The sequence below is a fragment of the Carassius auratus genome, chromosome 20 (genome assembly GCF_003368295.1).
Source record: "Carassius auratus strain Wakin chromosome 20, ASM336829v1, whole genome shotgun sequence".
Taxonomy (NCBI): domain Eukaryota; kingdom Metazoa; phylum Chordata; class Actinopteri; order Cypriniformes; family Cyprinidae; genus Carassius; species Carassius auratus.
This window is the reverse complement of record NC_039262.1, coordinates 13,615,757-13,630,750: the sequence shown is the minus strand read 5'-3', so window position 1 is coordinate 13,630,750 and position 14,994 is coordinate 13,615,757. Positions and strand designations below refer to the sequence as shown.

Sequence of the window (14,994 nt, the reverse complement as noted above, 5' to 3'; positions counted from 1 at the left end):
TCTGCTTCATTACAGTTTGCACATATTTTTTCATCGCGAATGTTGATCTTCCTTCAAAACAGCCGGTAAAAGAGTCACGTGATAACGTGCATCATCACTTCAAAACGGCATAAGATCTGGCTTTTGTTCACACAGCGCTCGTCCAGGGTTGAACCCGGCAATGTTACTAGGTCCCCGACCCGGGTTCAATGCTGGAATCAATCCCGGGACGTGTTTGCTTTCACACAGAAGGTGACCCGGCAATGTTCCCGCAATATGCCAGGTCCGAAGTGCAGTGTGAAAGGGGCTCAACTTGTCTTGAAAGGGAGTTGTGGGAACCTTGGCCACATAAACAGGCCAGGGTCCCAAGGTAACGTGAGAATCAGCCAGACCAAACTCAAGGCGCGATTCGTTGACCGAAAATGCCTGCAGGTCCCCCCCACCCACTTGATGGAAGTGAGAGCGATCAGGAGTGAAGTTTTGAGAGACAGATGTTTTAGCTCAGCTGAATCAAGTGGCTCAAAGGGATCCCTTTATAATACCAAGAGAACCACAGAGATATTACAAGGGGGGATTAGGTGTGACCTAGGAGTATTTAGTCTCCTCGCACCTCTGAGGAACCTGACGATAAGGTGATGCTTCCACGGGGTGAACTGTCCACACATCGTGGTGAGCAGCAGTGGGAGTGACCTACACCTTCAAAGTGGAGGGGGACAGACTCCATTCAGTTTAAGGAAAGCACCACTTCAACCGAGCATTTACAAATTTATAACTAATTTAGACAATTCTACTTCTCTAAGGAACTCTGATGAACAAATCAAAGTTCGGTCTGTTTTTCACAAACATAAATCATGAAAATGTAGAAATATTTTGTATAATTTAGCACACAGGTTGTATTAAGCACCATTATAATATTTTTACACCTTGTGGCGTTATCAAACAACAGCACATTCATTACAACAGCACTGACGTCAATGGTTAATGTCTTTTTGTTTTCTAGTATGTATAGAGATTTGTGGTGTATAATGTAATTTATTTCCTGTCTTTTATGTATTGAAACGTTTGGCCTTCAGTCTTTGCCAGGACTCCCTGGGAGAAGAGTTACTGTAACTCAGTGAGACCTCTTCTTAAATAAAGGTTAAACAAAATAAAATAAAATAAAAATCATTTTTACCTCAAGTATACATGTGTGTGGGTTTTAAATCAAGTACACTGAATATCTAGTTACAGTACACATGTGCAGCGGAGCACAGTGGAGTGGAATGTGGATCTGAAAAATTTAATTTAAGTACACTAATCCAGTTTTATGGCATCATATCCAAGCAATTTGCGCCTTTTGCATAACCCTTGTGGATTGTTCAAATTCACTACCCTTTCGAGTTGTTCATGGATGAAAACATCCACTCAATTAAACTGCTGTAAAAATGTATCAGATTCATATTTTTTTTCAAATTTTTTTGCATAAATCTGTTAATCAACTTCAGTCCTGAAATTTAAACTCTTTAATTGCCACGTTCATAAATGATGTCACTGATTTGGGGGGGAAAAACACACAAAAATGACTTATTTACAATATAAAAGTAATTGTGGCTGGATTTTTTTTTTACTTTTTATAACAGTCTTGAGCATGTCAAAGATTAGTAGCAACATTGGCTTTGATGCATTGTTAGTTTTTGTGCAGCATTAGATTTAAATTTTTTCTCCCTAATTAGTTGTTGGTGGCTGTCTTTGCCCGATGAACTTCCATTATAATGACATTTTTTGATTGCAAAGCCATGACACCATATAATCATGAATAGAATAGTATTCTATCACATTGTGAGTTTATATTAGCACCTTTTGTTGTTTTCTCGTGGTAACTGATAGAGCGTTTGGACACGGAAGCGCTGCTACGTGATGTCAGACTTAACAAGGGAATAGACTGAACAAAAGCAAAGTACATGGATTTAAACACTTGCATGGCATCGTGCTGGTCATTTAATGGTGAGAAGAGCAGCAAGCAACTTGTACCAAAGTTTTAGAAATTATTATGTAGCGTGACCCCTCCAGCGAGCTGCAGATTATTTGAAGTTGGTATTGCATTTTGGTTCATAATACATTATGTTCATAAATTTAATGCAAAGTAGACCATCTGTACTTTTCACCATCAAAAGGCAGCATGTGCATAAACACACTTCTTTTTTTATTGTTTACTCCATGTAGTTCTGAGAGCATGAGGTGCATATTTGGATTTTTTCCGGTACTGTACATCAAGGTAAGTGCACAAAGGTCTCTCTCACACCCTCTCTTTCTCTCTCTCTCTCTTTCTCTCTCTCTCTCTCGCTCTCTCTCTCTCACACACACACTATAATTTGCTATTATACTCCATATAACTCCATATACAAGCCAGAAACTAAGCCTTTTTTTGCACAGGCCTATCGAAAGGGTAAATGGTCCCACCTAGTGATCAACTGTAAAAGTAAAAAAAATAACAAATGTTACCTCTTCCCAACAGGGAAAACCACCAACAATCAAGAATCTCACACACACACAAACACTATAATTTGCTGTTATACTCCATATAACTCCATATACAAGCCAGAAACTAAGCCTTTTTTTGCACAGGCCTATCTAAAGGGTTAATGGTCCCACCTAGTGATCAACTGTAAAAATATTTTTTTTTACCTCTTCCCAAAAGGGAAAACCACAAACAATCAAGAATTCATGATTATATGGTGTCATGGCTTTGCAATCAATAAATGTTGTTATAATGGAAGTCAATGGGGCAAAGACAGCCACCAACAACTAATTAGGGAGAAAAAATTTAAATCTAATGCTGCACAAAAACTAACAATGCATCAAAGCCAATTTTGTTTCTAATCTTTGACATGCCCAAGACTGTGATAAAAGGTAAAAAAATATCCAGTCCACAATCACTTTTTATATTGAAAATATGTAATTTTGTGTGGTTTCTTCCCCAAATCAGTGACATCATTTATAAACTTGGTAATTAAAAAGTTAAAATCTTGGAATTTTTTCAAACATTTGGTAGTTTTGATCAGGACTGAGGTTGATTAATAGATTTATGCAAAAAAATAGAAAAAAAATATTTATCTGGTACATTTTTACAGCAGTTTAATTTAGTGGATGTTTTCATCTCGAAAGGGTAGTGAATTTGCCCAGAGTGTACCATTGAGTTTTCAAAAAAATTCAAAGCATTTCCCCAAAATATGGGTCAAAATAAGATTTGTCACCAAAAATCATTCCATTAGCTCAAACACAAATAAGACTCAACTTTACCCCCTAGTGGACGAAAACGTCCCCAACAACGCACAAGGGATAAAGTAAACTTTCCAGCTACCAATCAAATTTCCCAACTACAAATGGCTTGTCCCTCAAGTACACAAAATGTCTACACGTGCACAGTGACATCAACACCAAACACTCTGCAACATTCACCTCAAGTGGTCTACATTTATAGCTACATGCCTTCTGACATCGTCACCAAACAGTTTGCATCTTTTTTTCTCAAGCACACTAAACATTTAGATACATGAGCACAGTGGCATCATAACCAAGCTTTCACCTTAAGTGCACTAAATGTCAAACTTCCCGTGCCCCGTGGCACCATCACCAGACAATCTGAAGCAGGCTTTTTTCAAGTGCAATAAATGTCTTGCTCTGAACAGAAGGTGAAATCAACAGCAAAAAATCTGCAGCTTTTTCGTCAAGTACTTTTAAACGTCACCAATCTTTAGCTTTTGCATCAAGTATGCTAAATGGATATGCAGTGTATATGCACATATGCACACAAGTTAATGTATGTAGTTATAATAGAGATGCAGTCTTCGTCTAAAATGTGTATATGGAAACACCAAATCAGTATTTTTTCAGGTCTATTTTTATGAAATGTCACCAAAAATGATACTTTTGTTGATGAATCCTGCAGTGAATTCACCGCTCTGACCCAGATCAAGCTGCTTGGATTGAAATTAATTTTCTGTAAGCAGTGCTTCATGCATTGCTAATTTTCAGCTTCACGGGTCCTGTGCAGAATTACATCTTTCATATAGACTTGTTTCTAATCATTAGTGATTCCTGCCCTTTCACCGAAGTGCAGAATAATCACAGAGGAATATTAATTTATTCTGGAGACGACCATGACCCACTTTTTCAATGTCAATGGAGACCATGCAATTTCTGAAAAATATGACATTTATATTCCTGACGCATTGCTCCATTTTGATGATAATTAAAGCTGTAGAATATCTCATTTCCTAAGATTTTTTTTTTTTTTTTTTTTGGTGTCTTTGTGAACATTTACAGTCCTGTTAATTTTTTTTTTGCCACTCTGTAATGCTCTGAGATACTGAAGACACACACAGCCCCCTGCTTGTAGAGGACTGATGGCACATTCTGAGCATCTTTATTTGATGAAAACAGTGAAATGGATTGCGTTATGCCTTTTCCTTTAGTTATACACAGGGTAAAGGGGCAGAGATGGAAAGTGAGTTAGTGTGTGTGTGTGTGTGTGTGTGTGTGTGTGTGTGTGTGTGGAAGCTCCATAGCATGAGATGCCATAATTGAGGCTCATTTCTAAAATTGTGAACAGCCTTCAATCTATACTTCCTATCAAACATGATCACCTTGAAATAATACAACTGCTGAAATCACATGTTCACATCGCACGCAACTCTGCAAGGAGGAAACAAACCACCTGAAGCCTGTGGAGAAATGGCAGCCAAGGCAATCTAGCAGCATGTTGGTTGGAACCAATTAGACTGTTTTTTTGGTTTGCGTTTATGTTTTCAAGACTGAGATTGTGTATTATTGGGGGCCAAGAACTGAATGTGTGTAGGCATCAGTTGTGTTAGTTTTCTTGTTAGGAGTCTAGGCAGTCCGTGGAACCATATGTTTGGGCTTAACAAGACATTTCCCACTGGAACCCACTAGTGCCATCATATGCTCAAATTTGGCTTTTTGTCATCATGTAACATCTTGCCTAGCAACATAGTTAAGTCTCCTATTTCTTTGGCTCATGCCAAACTCAACAAAACCAATTTCAACACAGTTGAAAAATTGTTTTGCATTCACAACAAATCACACAGTATCTCCACAACATAGCAGCGGCGGCGGCAGAAAACAGCGAGAATAAAAGTTACACTTTCTTTCTTTGCGTAAACATTTGGGTGGCATTATGCAAATCTTCCCACATCATGATGTAGACGTGGGGGCATTTTAGAATGAGCCATTTTAGGGGGGTGTGGTTGAAACTTAACTTTTACAAAGAATATATCTTTGGATTTGAGACTTAAGTTTTTGCAACTTTACAGATCTTCTTTATGCACCATGAGCTTGTAACACTCCAGAGAAAGGAAAATTTGAAATTGCATCATATGACCCCTTTCATATTTATAAAAAAAAGATAAACAATTGCTATTTAGACTTTTAAATTATTTGGTCCAAAGTCAGTAGCCTGAAAGAGTATCTTTTTATGAAGTGCCATTTTTGTCTGTCTGCAGTTCAATTTGGACATAAATTACTGAATCTCACCGACATTTTGGTTTGTTGAAATAAAAGTAGGTAACCTGCACTGATAGCAATGACATTTAGTGGCCAAAACACTACAAAATATAAAATCTGCAGTATGCTATTTTCCATTTAGTTGGACATTTTGAACTTATTCTACAGTTGTAATCTGATCATCAACAAATTGTAGTCATGAAATCCAGCAACAATAATAAAAATAAAAATAAAATCCTGTGACATGCCAAGAAAACTGACTCTGAAAATGCCAGGCATGCCAATCAAGAAAAGTTTTATTTTCTCAACACTTTTGTTCTCACCAAATTTGACTCTGACAAACCACTATGATTCTCAAGTACATACCTTGGTCTGCTTGACAATGTTTGGTATGTCTGTTTGGCCACACACCAAAGCTAAATTCATGCCTCTTTTTTGCACCTCTTGACGTGGCCTCATGCAGACTACAATGTAGGTCAAGCTTAGGGCCTATAGTCCTTTTAGTGTTTGGCCCGTGTAATTGTTTGCAGCTTTATTATTAAGATGGGTTTGTGCTTCAAGATTTTCTGATATTCACAGGCACTAGGATGTTTCTGAGTTCAGTCTTCATTAAAAAAAAATTATAATTCAGACTTATTTAGGACATCTGTGTGTATTTTATTTAAGTAAGTGGAATGGAACACTTGTTCTACATCTTGACCCAAATTCAGTATGTTACATAGTATATACACGCATAAGTCTGCATTTAGGCTCTATTTTCTATACAGTGTCCATGTATATGGTAAATAAGCATACAGGCAGGTCTTTTTGATCGTGTGTGTGGATACCTGAACTATTGTCTTGTGGCGCTTTTCCACTGCATGGTACGGCACGGTACGGTTCACTTGTTGGGGGGTTTTCCACTGGGTACATTTCCAGGGTACCTGGTACTTTTTTTTTTTAGTGCCATTTCAGTTGAGGTTCCAAGTGAACCGTACCATTACCAAAACGTGACGTGTAAATTCTGCAAGTCACTGATTGGCTGGAGAGAATCTTCATTACCTGTGTCACTGAACTTCCAACACAAACATAAAAGAACCGCTTGATTTAAAAAAAGCACAACCAGTAAAGGAGCGAATGTATGTAGTTTAGTACCACTCTAAAGCAGTACTAAACTACAGTGGAGATGCAAACCAAGCCATGTCGAGCCATGCAATACCGTAATGAGCCATACCGAGCAGAATCATACAATGCAGTGGAAAAGTCCCATTGGTGTGTTTAGTTCTCACTCTTAAATGGATGACCTCTACTAGTATTAGATCACATACAGTAGACCTGGGCCTAATATAAGCAATGCTTTTTTTCTTTGGTTCTCTTTTCATGTTTCTAATCAGTTTAAAACTTCAGATGTGGGATTTGAACAAAAAAAGCTGAAAATAATCCATTAATGTACTCGTACATGCTCAGACCCTTTGATCTCAAATGAAACTTCCTTTCTACATGACTTACGTTACACACACATAAACTACAGTGGTTGATCACATACTGTAACTTTTGCTCTTCTTGCCCTTAGTTTTTTGTTCTCTCTCCCTCAGTTATTCTCTCTCTTTCACTCTCATCCAGCCATGATTTAAAAGGATTATTATGAGTCTCGCATCAGGGCCAAGCGGTTATGGTTTAAAGGATTAGAGTAGCAGAAATAAAAAGGGTTGAAGTGTTCCTGCCGGAATTCTCCTCTTTCCTGGATAAGAGTTTAGCTTCAGAGATCAACATCAATTTCCTGCCTTTATCCTTTGTTCTGGATCTCGAGACCTTTCAGATGTATGCAAAGGTGAACTTAGGTCTTGACCTTGTCCTGAACTTTGGAATCATCAAAGAATCCTGGAAAAAAATAAAGTCCCGTTTCCACAAATACAATAAGCAGCACACATTAATAATAAGAAATGTTTCTTGAGTTCCAAATCAGCATAGTACCATGTGAACTTGAAGACTGGATTAATGGCTGCTTCGTAAAAAGTTGCATAAGACGTGCATACCTAAAAAAAAAAAAAAAATATATATATATATATATATATATATATATATATATATATATATATATATATATATATATATATATATATATATATATATATACTGTCAGTATTGTGCATTTCAATGCATATAACAAACATACAAAAATTTTCATAGTCTTGAGTGCAACTTGTGTTGTGGCCTTGAAAAGACCTGACTTGTGTTTTGTTCTTTGCTAGAGTTTTGATCTCACTTACAATCTTGAGCTGTATGGTCTGTATGGCTTGCACAGATAAGGCCAGTCGAGTTGGAACCATTGGTGCCAAGCAGGCTGTGATTCATTTTCCGTTTAGCCATTTGGGTGATTGATCAGATGGTGCGGCCGCAGCCTCCTCTAGCTGAACCCATTGACGACAGTACAGATAATTGTGGACCAAGAGAGGATGTGAAGAATGTTAATATTTTCCAGTCTTAATATCCTAGTTTTATTACTGAGTTCATCTCTACCTCAGTCATATGTGTATACAGGTAGATCCCCAAATATAGTTTAGTCTTTAAGTGAAAATCAATAGCTGCAAGTTGCCCAATCAGATCCTGTCGAGGTTCAGGAAGCAGTTAGGTGAAATTGTTAATCACACTTCTCCAGCACTGATTTCCAAAAAGCAATTCAGGGCCGTTGTGGAAAAGTGTCCAGGTACAAAAATTTTATATACACCGATTTGTCTAAGAATTAAATGCTTGTCTGTTTATTAACATCTTATTAACAGCTTGTTTATTGCTGTTGTGAATATTATGGCCCCAGCCTACTTGTTAGATTCACTCCAGCCAATGTGTGACATGCCAAAGCATTCCAAACATTAAACCATTTCAACAATATTTACTCTAGTTTACGTTTCCATTACCTTCATATTACCTCATATCCTCTATGTTAATGAATGTAACAATAGCATTTCTGTTTTATGTGACTTTGGGACTTGCCTGGTCATATATCTCAGTTACTTGGTGAATAAACTTTATTGTAATTTTCCTTCCTTTTATTGTAAAGTCTCCTCTCAGTCTCCAAGGCTTGAGATTTGGTCCAGCTACCCACTTATAGAACTCCTCCAGGAAGAAACTCTGGAAAACCTCCCTAAAACAGGACCCTTGGTGCTGGTGAAGTGTAAAGTATGGAATGTCGGAATATTGTTTGCTGCTTCTGGAATGCCGAATGTGAGCCAGCTCTGCTGTTGATTATTTGAAGGTGTTGAAGACTCCTCAAGCTGCTGACAGAGCTGGTTGAATAATGTAAGCTTGCTGCCAACCTGATGGAATGCCAATGGCATTATTTTTGGCATTTCTCAAACTCCAATGATTTTTGGATTGTTTTCTAAGGGCATGAGATGCAGGAGGATCTCTCCAAATCTCTGAAGAGCACTTAGTGATTCGTGTGATGAGGAAGTTTTGCAGATTTTAAAAAGTCAAGTGTCACTTTTCATTGACTAGATTCCTCATTTTTTTACCTTTACAAAACTTTTTCTCTCTTTCTCCCTTGCAATTTCTACAACAGTTTCTTCTTTCTTAAACACTTGAGTGTGTATCTGAATAGCATTACTGAGTTATATAATGTTCTGTTAGAGATTAGCTGCAAGAATGCTCTGCTGAGAGAGTGGAAGTACGAGGAAGTCAGCATCAGTCTGTTACAATGAGAATGTGTGACATTTTTCATTTAAACAATGAGCCAGATTAGTCTTGTAGATTAGGGGAACAGTGGATAAGTTTGGAATTTTTGATTCAGATTTCAAACATTATAATCTATCATATCTTTCATTCTCATGGCTGGCTTGTAACAGTTTGGGGACTCTGTCACCAACTAAAAGAACCCTGTTATTTGTGATATGTACCATGGTACCAAGTACTTTTGTACACCATGCAAATAACAATTGTAAATGCATGGTGATCATACACTAACCTTAGATATCAAAGCACCAATGCATTTCCATTGCATCATGTTTTAGCAAAATCTTTGGCACAGTATCAGAACAAATCTTTTTTTTTTTTTATGGAATAATGACAAGAAATTAAATGTACATTTTGGACATAATGTGCAATAAACCAATCAGAGTCTCATCTTCCATTCCGTTTAAGAGCCAGTTGCATTTGTGCCATGACAGATTTGCTATTTACATGGCGGAATTTGGCAAGCACCAAGACAAAATGCATCTCTGAGATGAAACGGATCTGCTCGTGTGCAAGCAAATAGATAGCCTAATTCTGATACATGTGATGACTATCCATTATGACATGTAGGCATTTATATAAATATATATATTTAATTAGTCTACATTAGTCTACAAAAAATTATAATGCATTGCAATCCTTAAATTTTTTATATTTGGCATGTTTGTGTGCTGCTGTCCTGTGTTTAATAAGCAGTGTGTACGTGCGTTGTGGACCCACCTATACTTACACAATGTTTAAATAACAAAGAAAAAACATTGTGCCGGACTTAAGGCCAGGTTTGAGTTGGTCTATGGCGCAGTCTATTTTCAGGTCCTTAAAATAGCTATGCGCAAGCAATGTGCCTGAACACACCTCTTTTTTAGACCAGCATGCCCATGGGCGCACAAGTGGGCACAAATACATTTGCTAATTAAACGGTGTGGTGCTGGATGGGAAAATGCGAACGGCGCCAGGCTGAAACTAGCAAACACACTTGCACTGATCCTTGCGTTGCATTGTGCCAGGTGTATGATAGGGTATGATACATATGATTGTATGTTTTAGTCAATTAGCAGTGTAGTCTGATTCCTGACCAAATGACACACATGAACTGGTTCATTTAGTAGTAGGCATACAGCATGACTAGCCTGATTCTTATTAACCTGTTCTTTTAGTAAATGAAAATAAAAAACAATTTTATTTTTGATTATTATTTTAATGAATTGTTCAAAAAGACGAGCTACTGGTTTGAATTAGTCTGACGAATACTTCACCGAACTGAATTTGTGACTTTTACTGACCTGCAAGTTATCGTTTTCAGTGATGATGTTTAGTTTGATTGCAACATATAATAATTGCTGTTTATAGTGTTCATTGTCTGTTTGATTATGTCTTTAATTGATTTTTCCGTACATTTCAGCCATGTGTACATTAACTGACAGTCACAACTGATAAGCTACTAAATATAATTGTAGAAACTTTGAGTTAATGGAAGTTAATGGAATAATTACAGAAATTTTATCAAGAACTTCTCAAAGAGTTTCCACCTCTGCATTCTTGTCATTCAGTTTCTGCACTGACCTCTGCATTTTTACCCTCTCTTTCACTTTCTTACATTGCTGTTTGCATACCATTTGAGATATGTAACTGTATTTTTAGATCTGAACCAGAATTCCGTTACGGATTAACATTATTCAGAGATGTTCTTCTTTTGTTCCCAGGCCAAGAAGACAGTGCTTTGATTCACAGACTCATATACACAATGCATGAATGCACACGCATATCCTGCTCTTCATCACCTTTTTAGTCCTATTACTAAATCAAGCATTGCTAATAATAGTACCATAGACTGAAATCCTCTAAAAGAGGCCTAAGACTGAAACTGGTGTATGTGAGGGGAGCAAAGAGGACAAGGATGGAGAAAAATGAAGTTTATAAAGGTGTATACATTCCTTTGAGGAGGGAACCATTTTCAGTTGTTAAGGGGATGGATCTGTTTAGTCCAGTTTAGTAGACTTTATTGCATTCAGGAGATTATGTTATTGTCTGTGGGGGGAATGAAGTAAAGGAATGTTTTTTGTTCTGTCAGACTCTTTCAGCCTGCATTGATTACAGGGTTTATGATTCACCCTTGTGATATTTGAATAGACAGCAATGGACAAGCAGTTACATGTAATCAGCAGAATAAATAAAAGTCTTACTAAAGCAAGTAACACTAATAGAGAATTATATTTTCATAGTTTTAGTAATTTTGCTATCTGCCTTTGTCATTTTAATAGTTTTTACTTTGTAAAACTTTTCTTTGTGTAGCTTTAATTGAAGAAAAAATTCTTAATTTATGGGGATGAATTTACATATGTTCATTATTGTTGGTGCCATATTTGTGTTGTGCTGGCACAAAGTTAGCTGATAAGGAGGCCATCTCGCCATCCCACCAGAATGATTTTGTTAATGTGGAAAGTCTGGAAGTCATTTTTGGAAACTGTCATGTGTTGTTATTTTTTGTTTTAGTAGATTGTTCTCAGAATCCCTCATTGTTGGGTTTCCAGGAATTTGAATCTGCCGTTTTCCATGGCTGGACTACGGTCACAAGGTTGCATTTGGTCACAAATAACAAACACTTTCTAGATTCCACATTACGAAGGGCTAATGCTTTGCTTCATGTTTGTTTGTGAGTGCTGTCCTTCAAAAGCAAAATGCAATAATTTAAACATTGCGCCAAAATTGAGGCTCAGTGTAACGGAAGAAGTAACTGAAAATTACATATTGTGATGTACATACAATTTTAGTAAAGCAGCATGGGTGCTACAGATACTTTTATTCAGTGATGTTACCCCTTTAACAGCAAACTCCATTAAGCACATCTTGCTGTGCAATTTTTCAGTAGAGTGATTTCTGTATAGGTGACTAACCTTGTTCACCTCTGTCTCATTAGATCTCATTAGGAGTGTACAAGTAATTCATTTAGCATAATGTGCTTATTTCAGTCACACGTGCACCCTTTGTTCTCTGTTGTGTCTAGTATCTATCTAATCAACTGTTCTCTTTCTGGGGGTCATGTACCCTGTTGTTTGGTCAACACTCTTTGCTACTGTATATAGATCAGTATAAAAACAGTGGAGGCTATTGCGCACACACTGCCTGTATTTCAAAGGAAATGGCTTGCGTGAGAGTAGAATGTGGGGGATACGCACACACACGTGTATGTGTGTGACTCCTGTCTGTTCTGACACCAGCACCTGGCTGGCTCTCAGGATTTGGTGTTATGATCACCATTACCATCTAAACCACAGCCAACACCCCATCGCCACAACTGCACTGTTTCTCTTGGCCACACGGTCAAATAACCGTTTGTGGCTACATAAAAACACACACACGCACACACACATTAGGCATGAACCTTCTGCTGCAGATCTCTTGCAGTTTCTTAGTCAGGGACAACTGTTGATGGATTGATATGCTTGTGTGGAGATATATTTATTTGCATTACCCTATGTTTGTGATTATTAGTTATTGTTTTTTTTTAAAAGCTTCATTGTAGCAAGTTATGCAAGATATGCAGATAAAAGACTATGTCCACGTCAGAGTAAAAAAGTAATAATAGTGACTTAATTTCTCATACTTTTGACTTCACATATTTGCTATTAATAGTAATTGCGATTGTATATCTTAGTCTTTATATTTCCTGATATTACTTTATTTCTTATTTTTGACTCTTTTTTTTTTGCTCCGTAGCTAAAATGGGTTTTCAAGGGATAAATTGAGTTACAGATGATCTTTTTGATCATTAGGGGGAGATCATTAGGGAGGAAAATGTAACCATAAATAGCTATATGAAATGAATTCCCCATTTGATAGATTATCTTATGTTTTATGAAATGCTTTATAGCTGCACCATCTTAAAAGTGAACTATCACAAAAGCACACTTATGTTAGTTACTAGTTGTCTTACATCCCCAGATGCCTTGATTTACTTCAGGCATGTTATATTTACCATGCCTTTCCATCTTCCGGAAAAAAACATTCACATCCGAATCTGCCTGCATCCCTCTATCCTTATCTCCCACCGAGCTGTCAGGAGCGAGAAGAGAGCAGAGACAGAAGAGGCTGAATGGCACGCATTTGGGGAGAAAACAAGCAACTCAAACAAACAGCCAGCAGGCTAAATATGAAACCAGTTATATTTGGGCTGACATTAAATACGGTCATAACAAACAGATAGAAGAGAGGCTGACTCATGCTCTTACTCCCTGTTATTTGTGATTTGTTTTGATATCAAGCTTTAAATCAGAATTTCTAGAACCATCCAGAATAAAAAATTAAAAAAAAACACTTGTTGCTTTCAGGACCCATCTTTGGCATCTTCAGGCAGTTTAAACAGCGGCTCCTCAAGCAGAATTAACATCCTTATCCTTATAAATATTTATACCAAATGCAGATTATGGCTTTGCACACACACACACAACTGTTTGTGCTGGGTTTCCACCAATACGTTTTTGTGGAAATAAATTATATAACCGCAGACACATTGCAGGCTCAAAGGGTTCCCAGAGCAATATTTTACTTAGGAAGAGCATGCATCCACTCTAAAGAGTATTTATGTACTATATGTCTTGCTACTGAACACAGTGACACGTTTACAGTAAGCATCTCAAGTGAGTGTTTGCAGACCAAACTGATGCCTACAGCCAGAAGCCTAAATTGATAGTTAGTGCTAGTCTCAGAAAGCATTGCATAACCACTGTGCATGCATTTATGAAAACAGAAATGTTGAAATGATGGGACCATGCAGAGCTCAAGTCATGATTATAAGTGAGCTATTTGTAAAAGATTCAGTAAATGTCAAAAGGGACTGAAATGTATACTTCTCACCGAATATTTGGAATGAAAATAATTTTTCATTCTCAGGTCCTGCCATCTAAACTGATGTTTGTAGTTTTGCACTCGGTTGATGTAGATTGTCCTAATCAGACTCTTCTGTCAGCTGGGACAGCACAACCTTGGGATTGTTAATGTGTGCAAATCATGTTGAATATGTTTATATGTCATTTTTGTCTTTTTTTTTTTTTTTTTTGGTTTGTAATTTTCATATGTATTTAAAAGTTTGTGATCATTAAATTTTTTTTATAGAAACTAATACTTTTATTCATAATGGAATAATTTGAATTATCAAAGGTGACATTAAACATAAAAGGTTTCTATTTCAAACATATGCCGTTCTTTTGAACTTTCTATTAATCAATGAACTCTCAGTGTAAATGATAAGTTTCCACTAAATATTAAACCGTTTTCAACATTAACAATAATAAGAAATGTTTCTTGAGCAGCAAATCAGCATAATACAATGATTTCTGAAGGATCATGTGACACTAAAAACTGAATTTCAGTGGCTGTTGAAACTTCAGCAGTTTCACCAGGTTTTTTAACGGTAGATTGTATGACTGAAACATACAAAATACTGTTTGTTCTTGCTTTTCCCCCTTCAGAGGTGAAGTTAGATTATACATTTAAAGAAACACGTGTCTGTGGCACTAATAGCACCAGAAAACCTAAGTCATTTTGAATCCTTTAAATCATAATGTGTTCCAATAATCAATATTGTATGTTGCATTTCAGCTGTGATCTTTTGGGCAGATTTTAGGAACATTAGCTACAGTATTAGCATTGGTAGATATCCATCTTGTCAAAATGCGCCTGAGCTGGTGCATCTGAACATAAAGCCTTTTTCATCCTGCAGTCTTACATAAGTGTACTGCTCCGCTAGCCATGCGTCTGCGGTTGTTTTGGCAGGTCCAAAGGGGTTTAGCTGGCAGAGCTGAATGT

General features: G+C 37.0%; 1 protein-coding gene across 1 annotated transcript in view; it reads left to right on the top strand.

Moving 5' to 3' along the window:
- scfd2 (sec1 family domain containing 2) overlaps positions 1-14,994 on the top strand; it is a 108,607-nt gene that overhangs the window by 79,447 nt on the left and 14,166 nt on the right. The window lies entirely within an intron of this gene.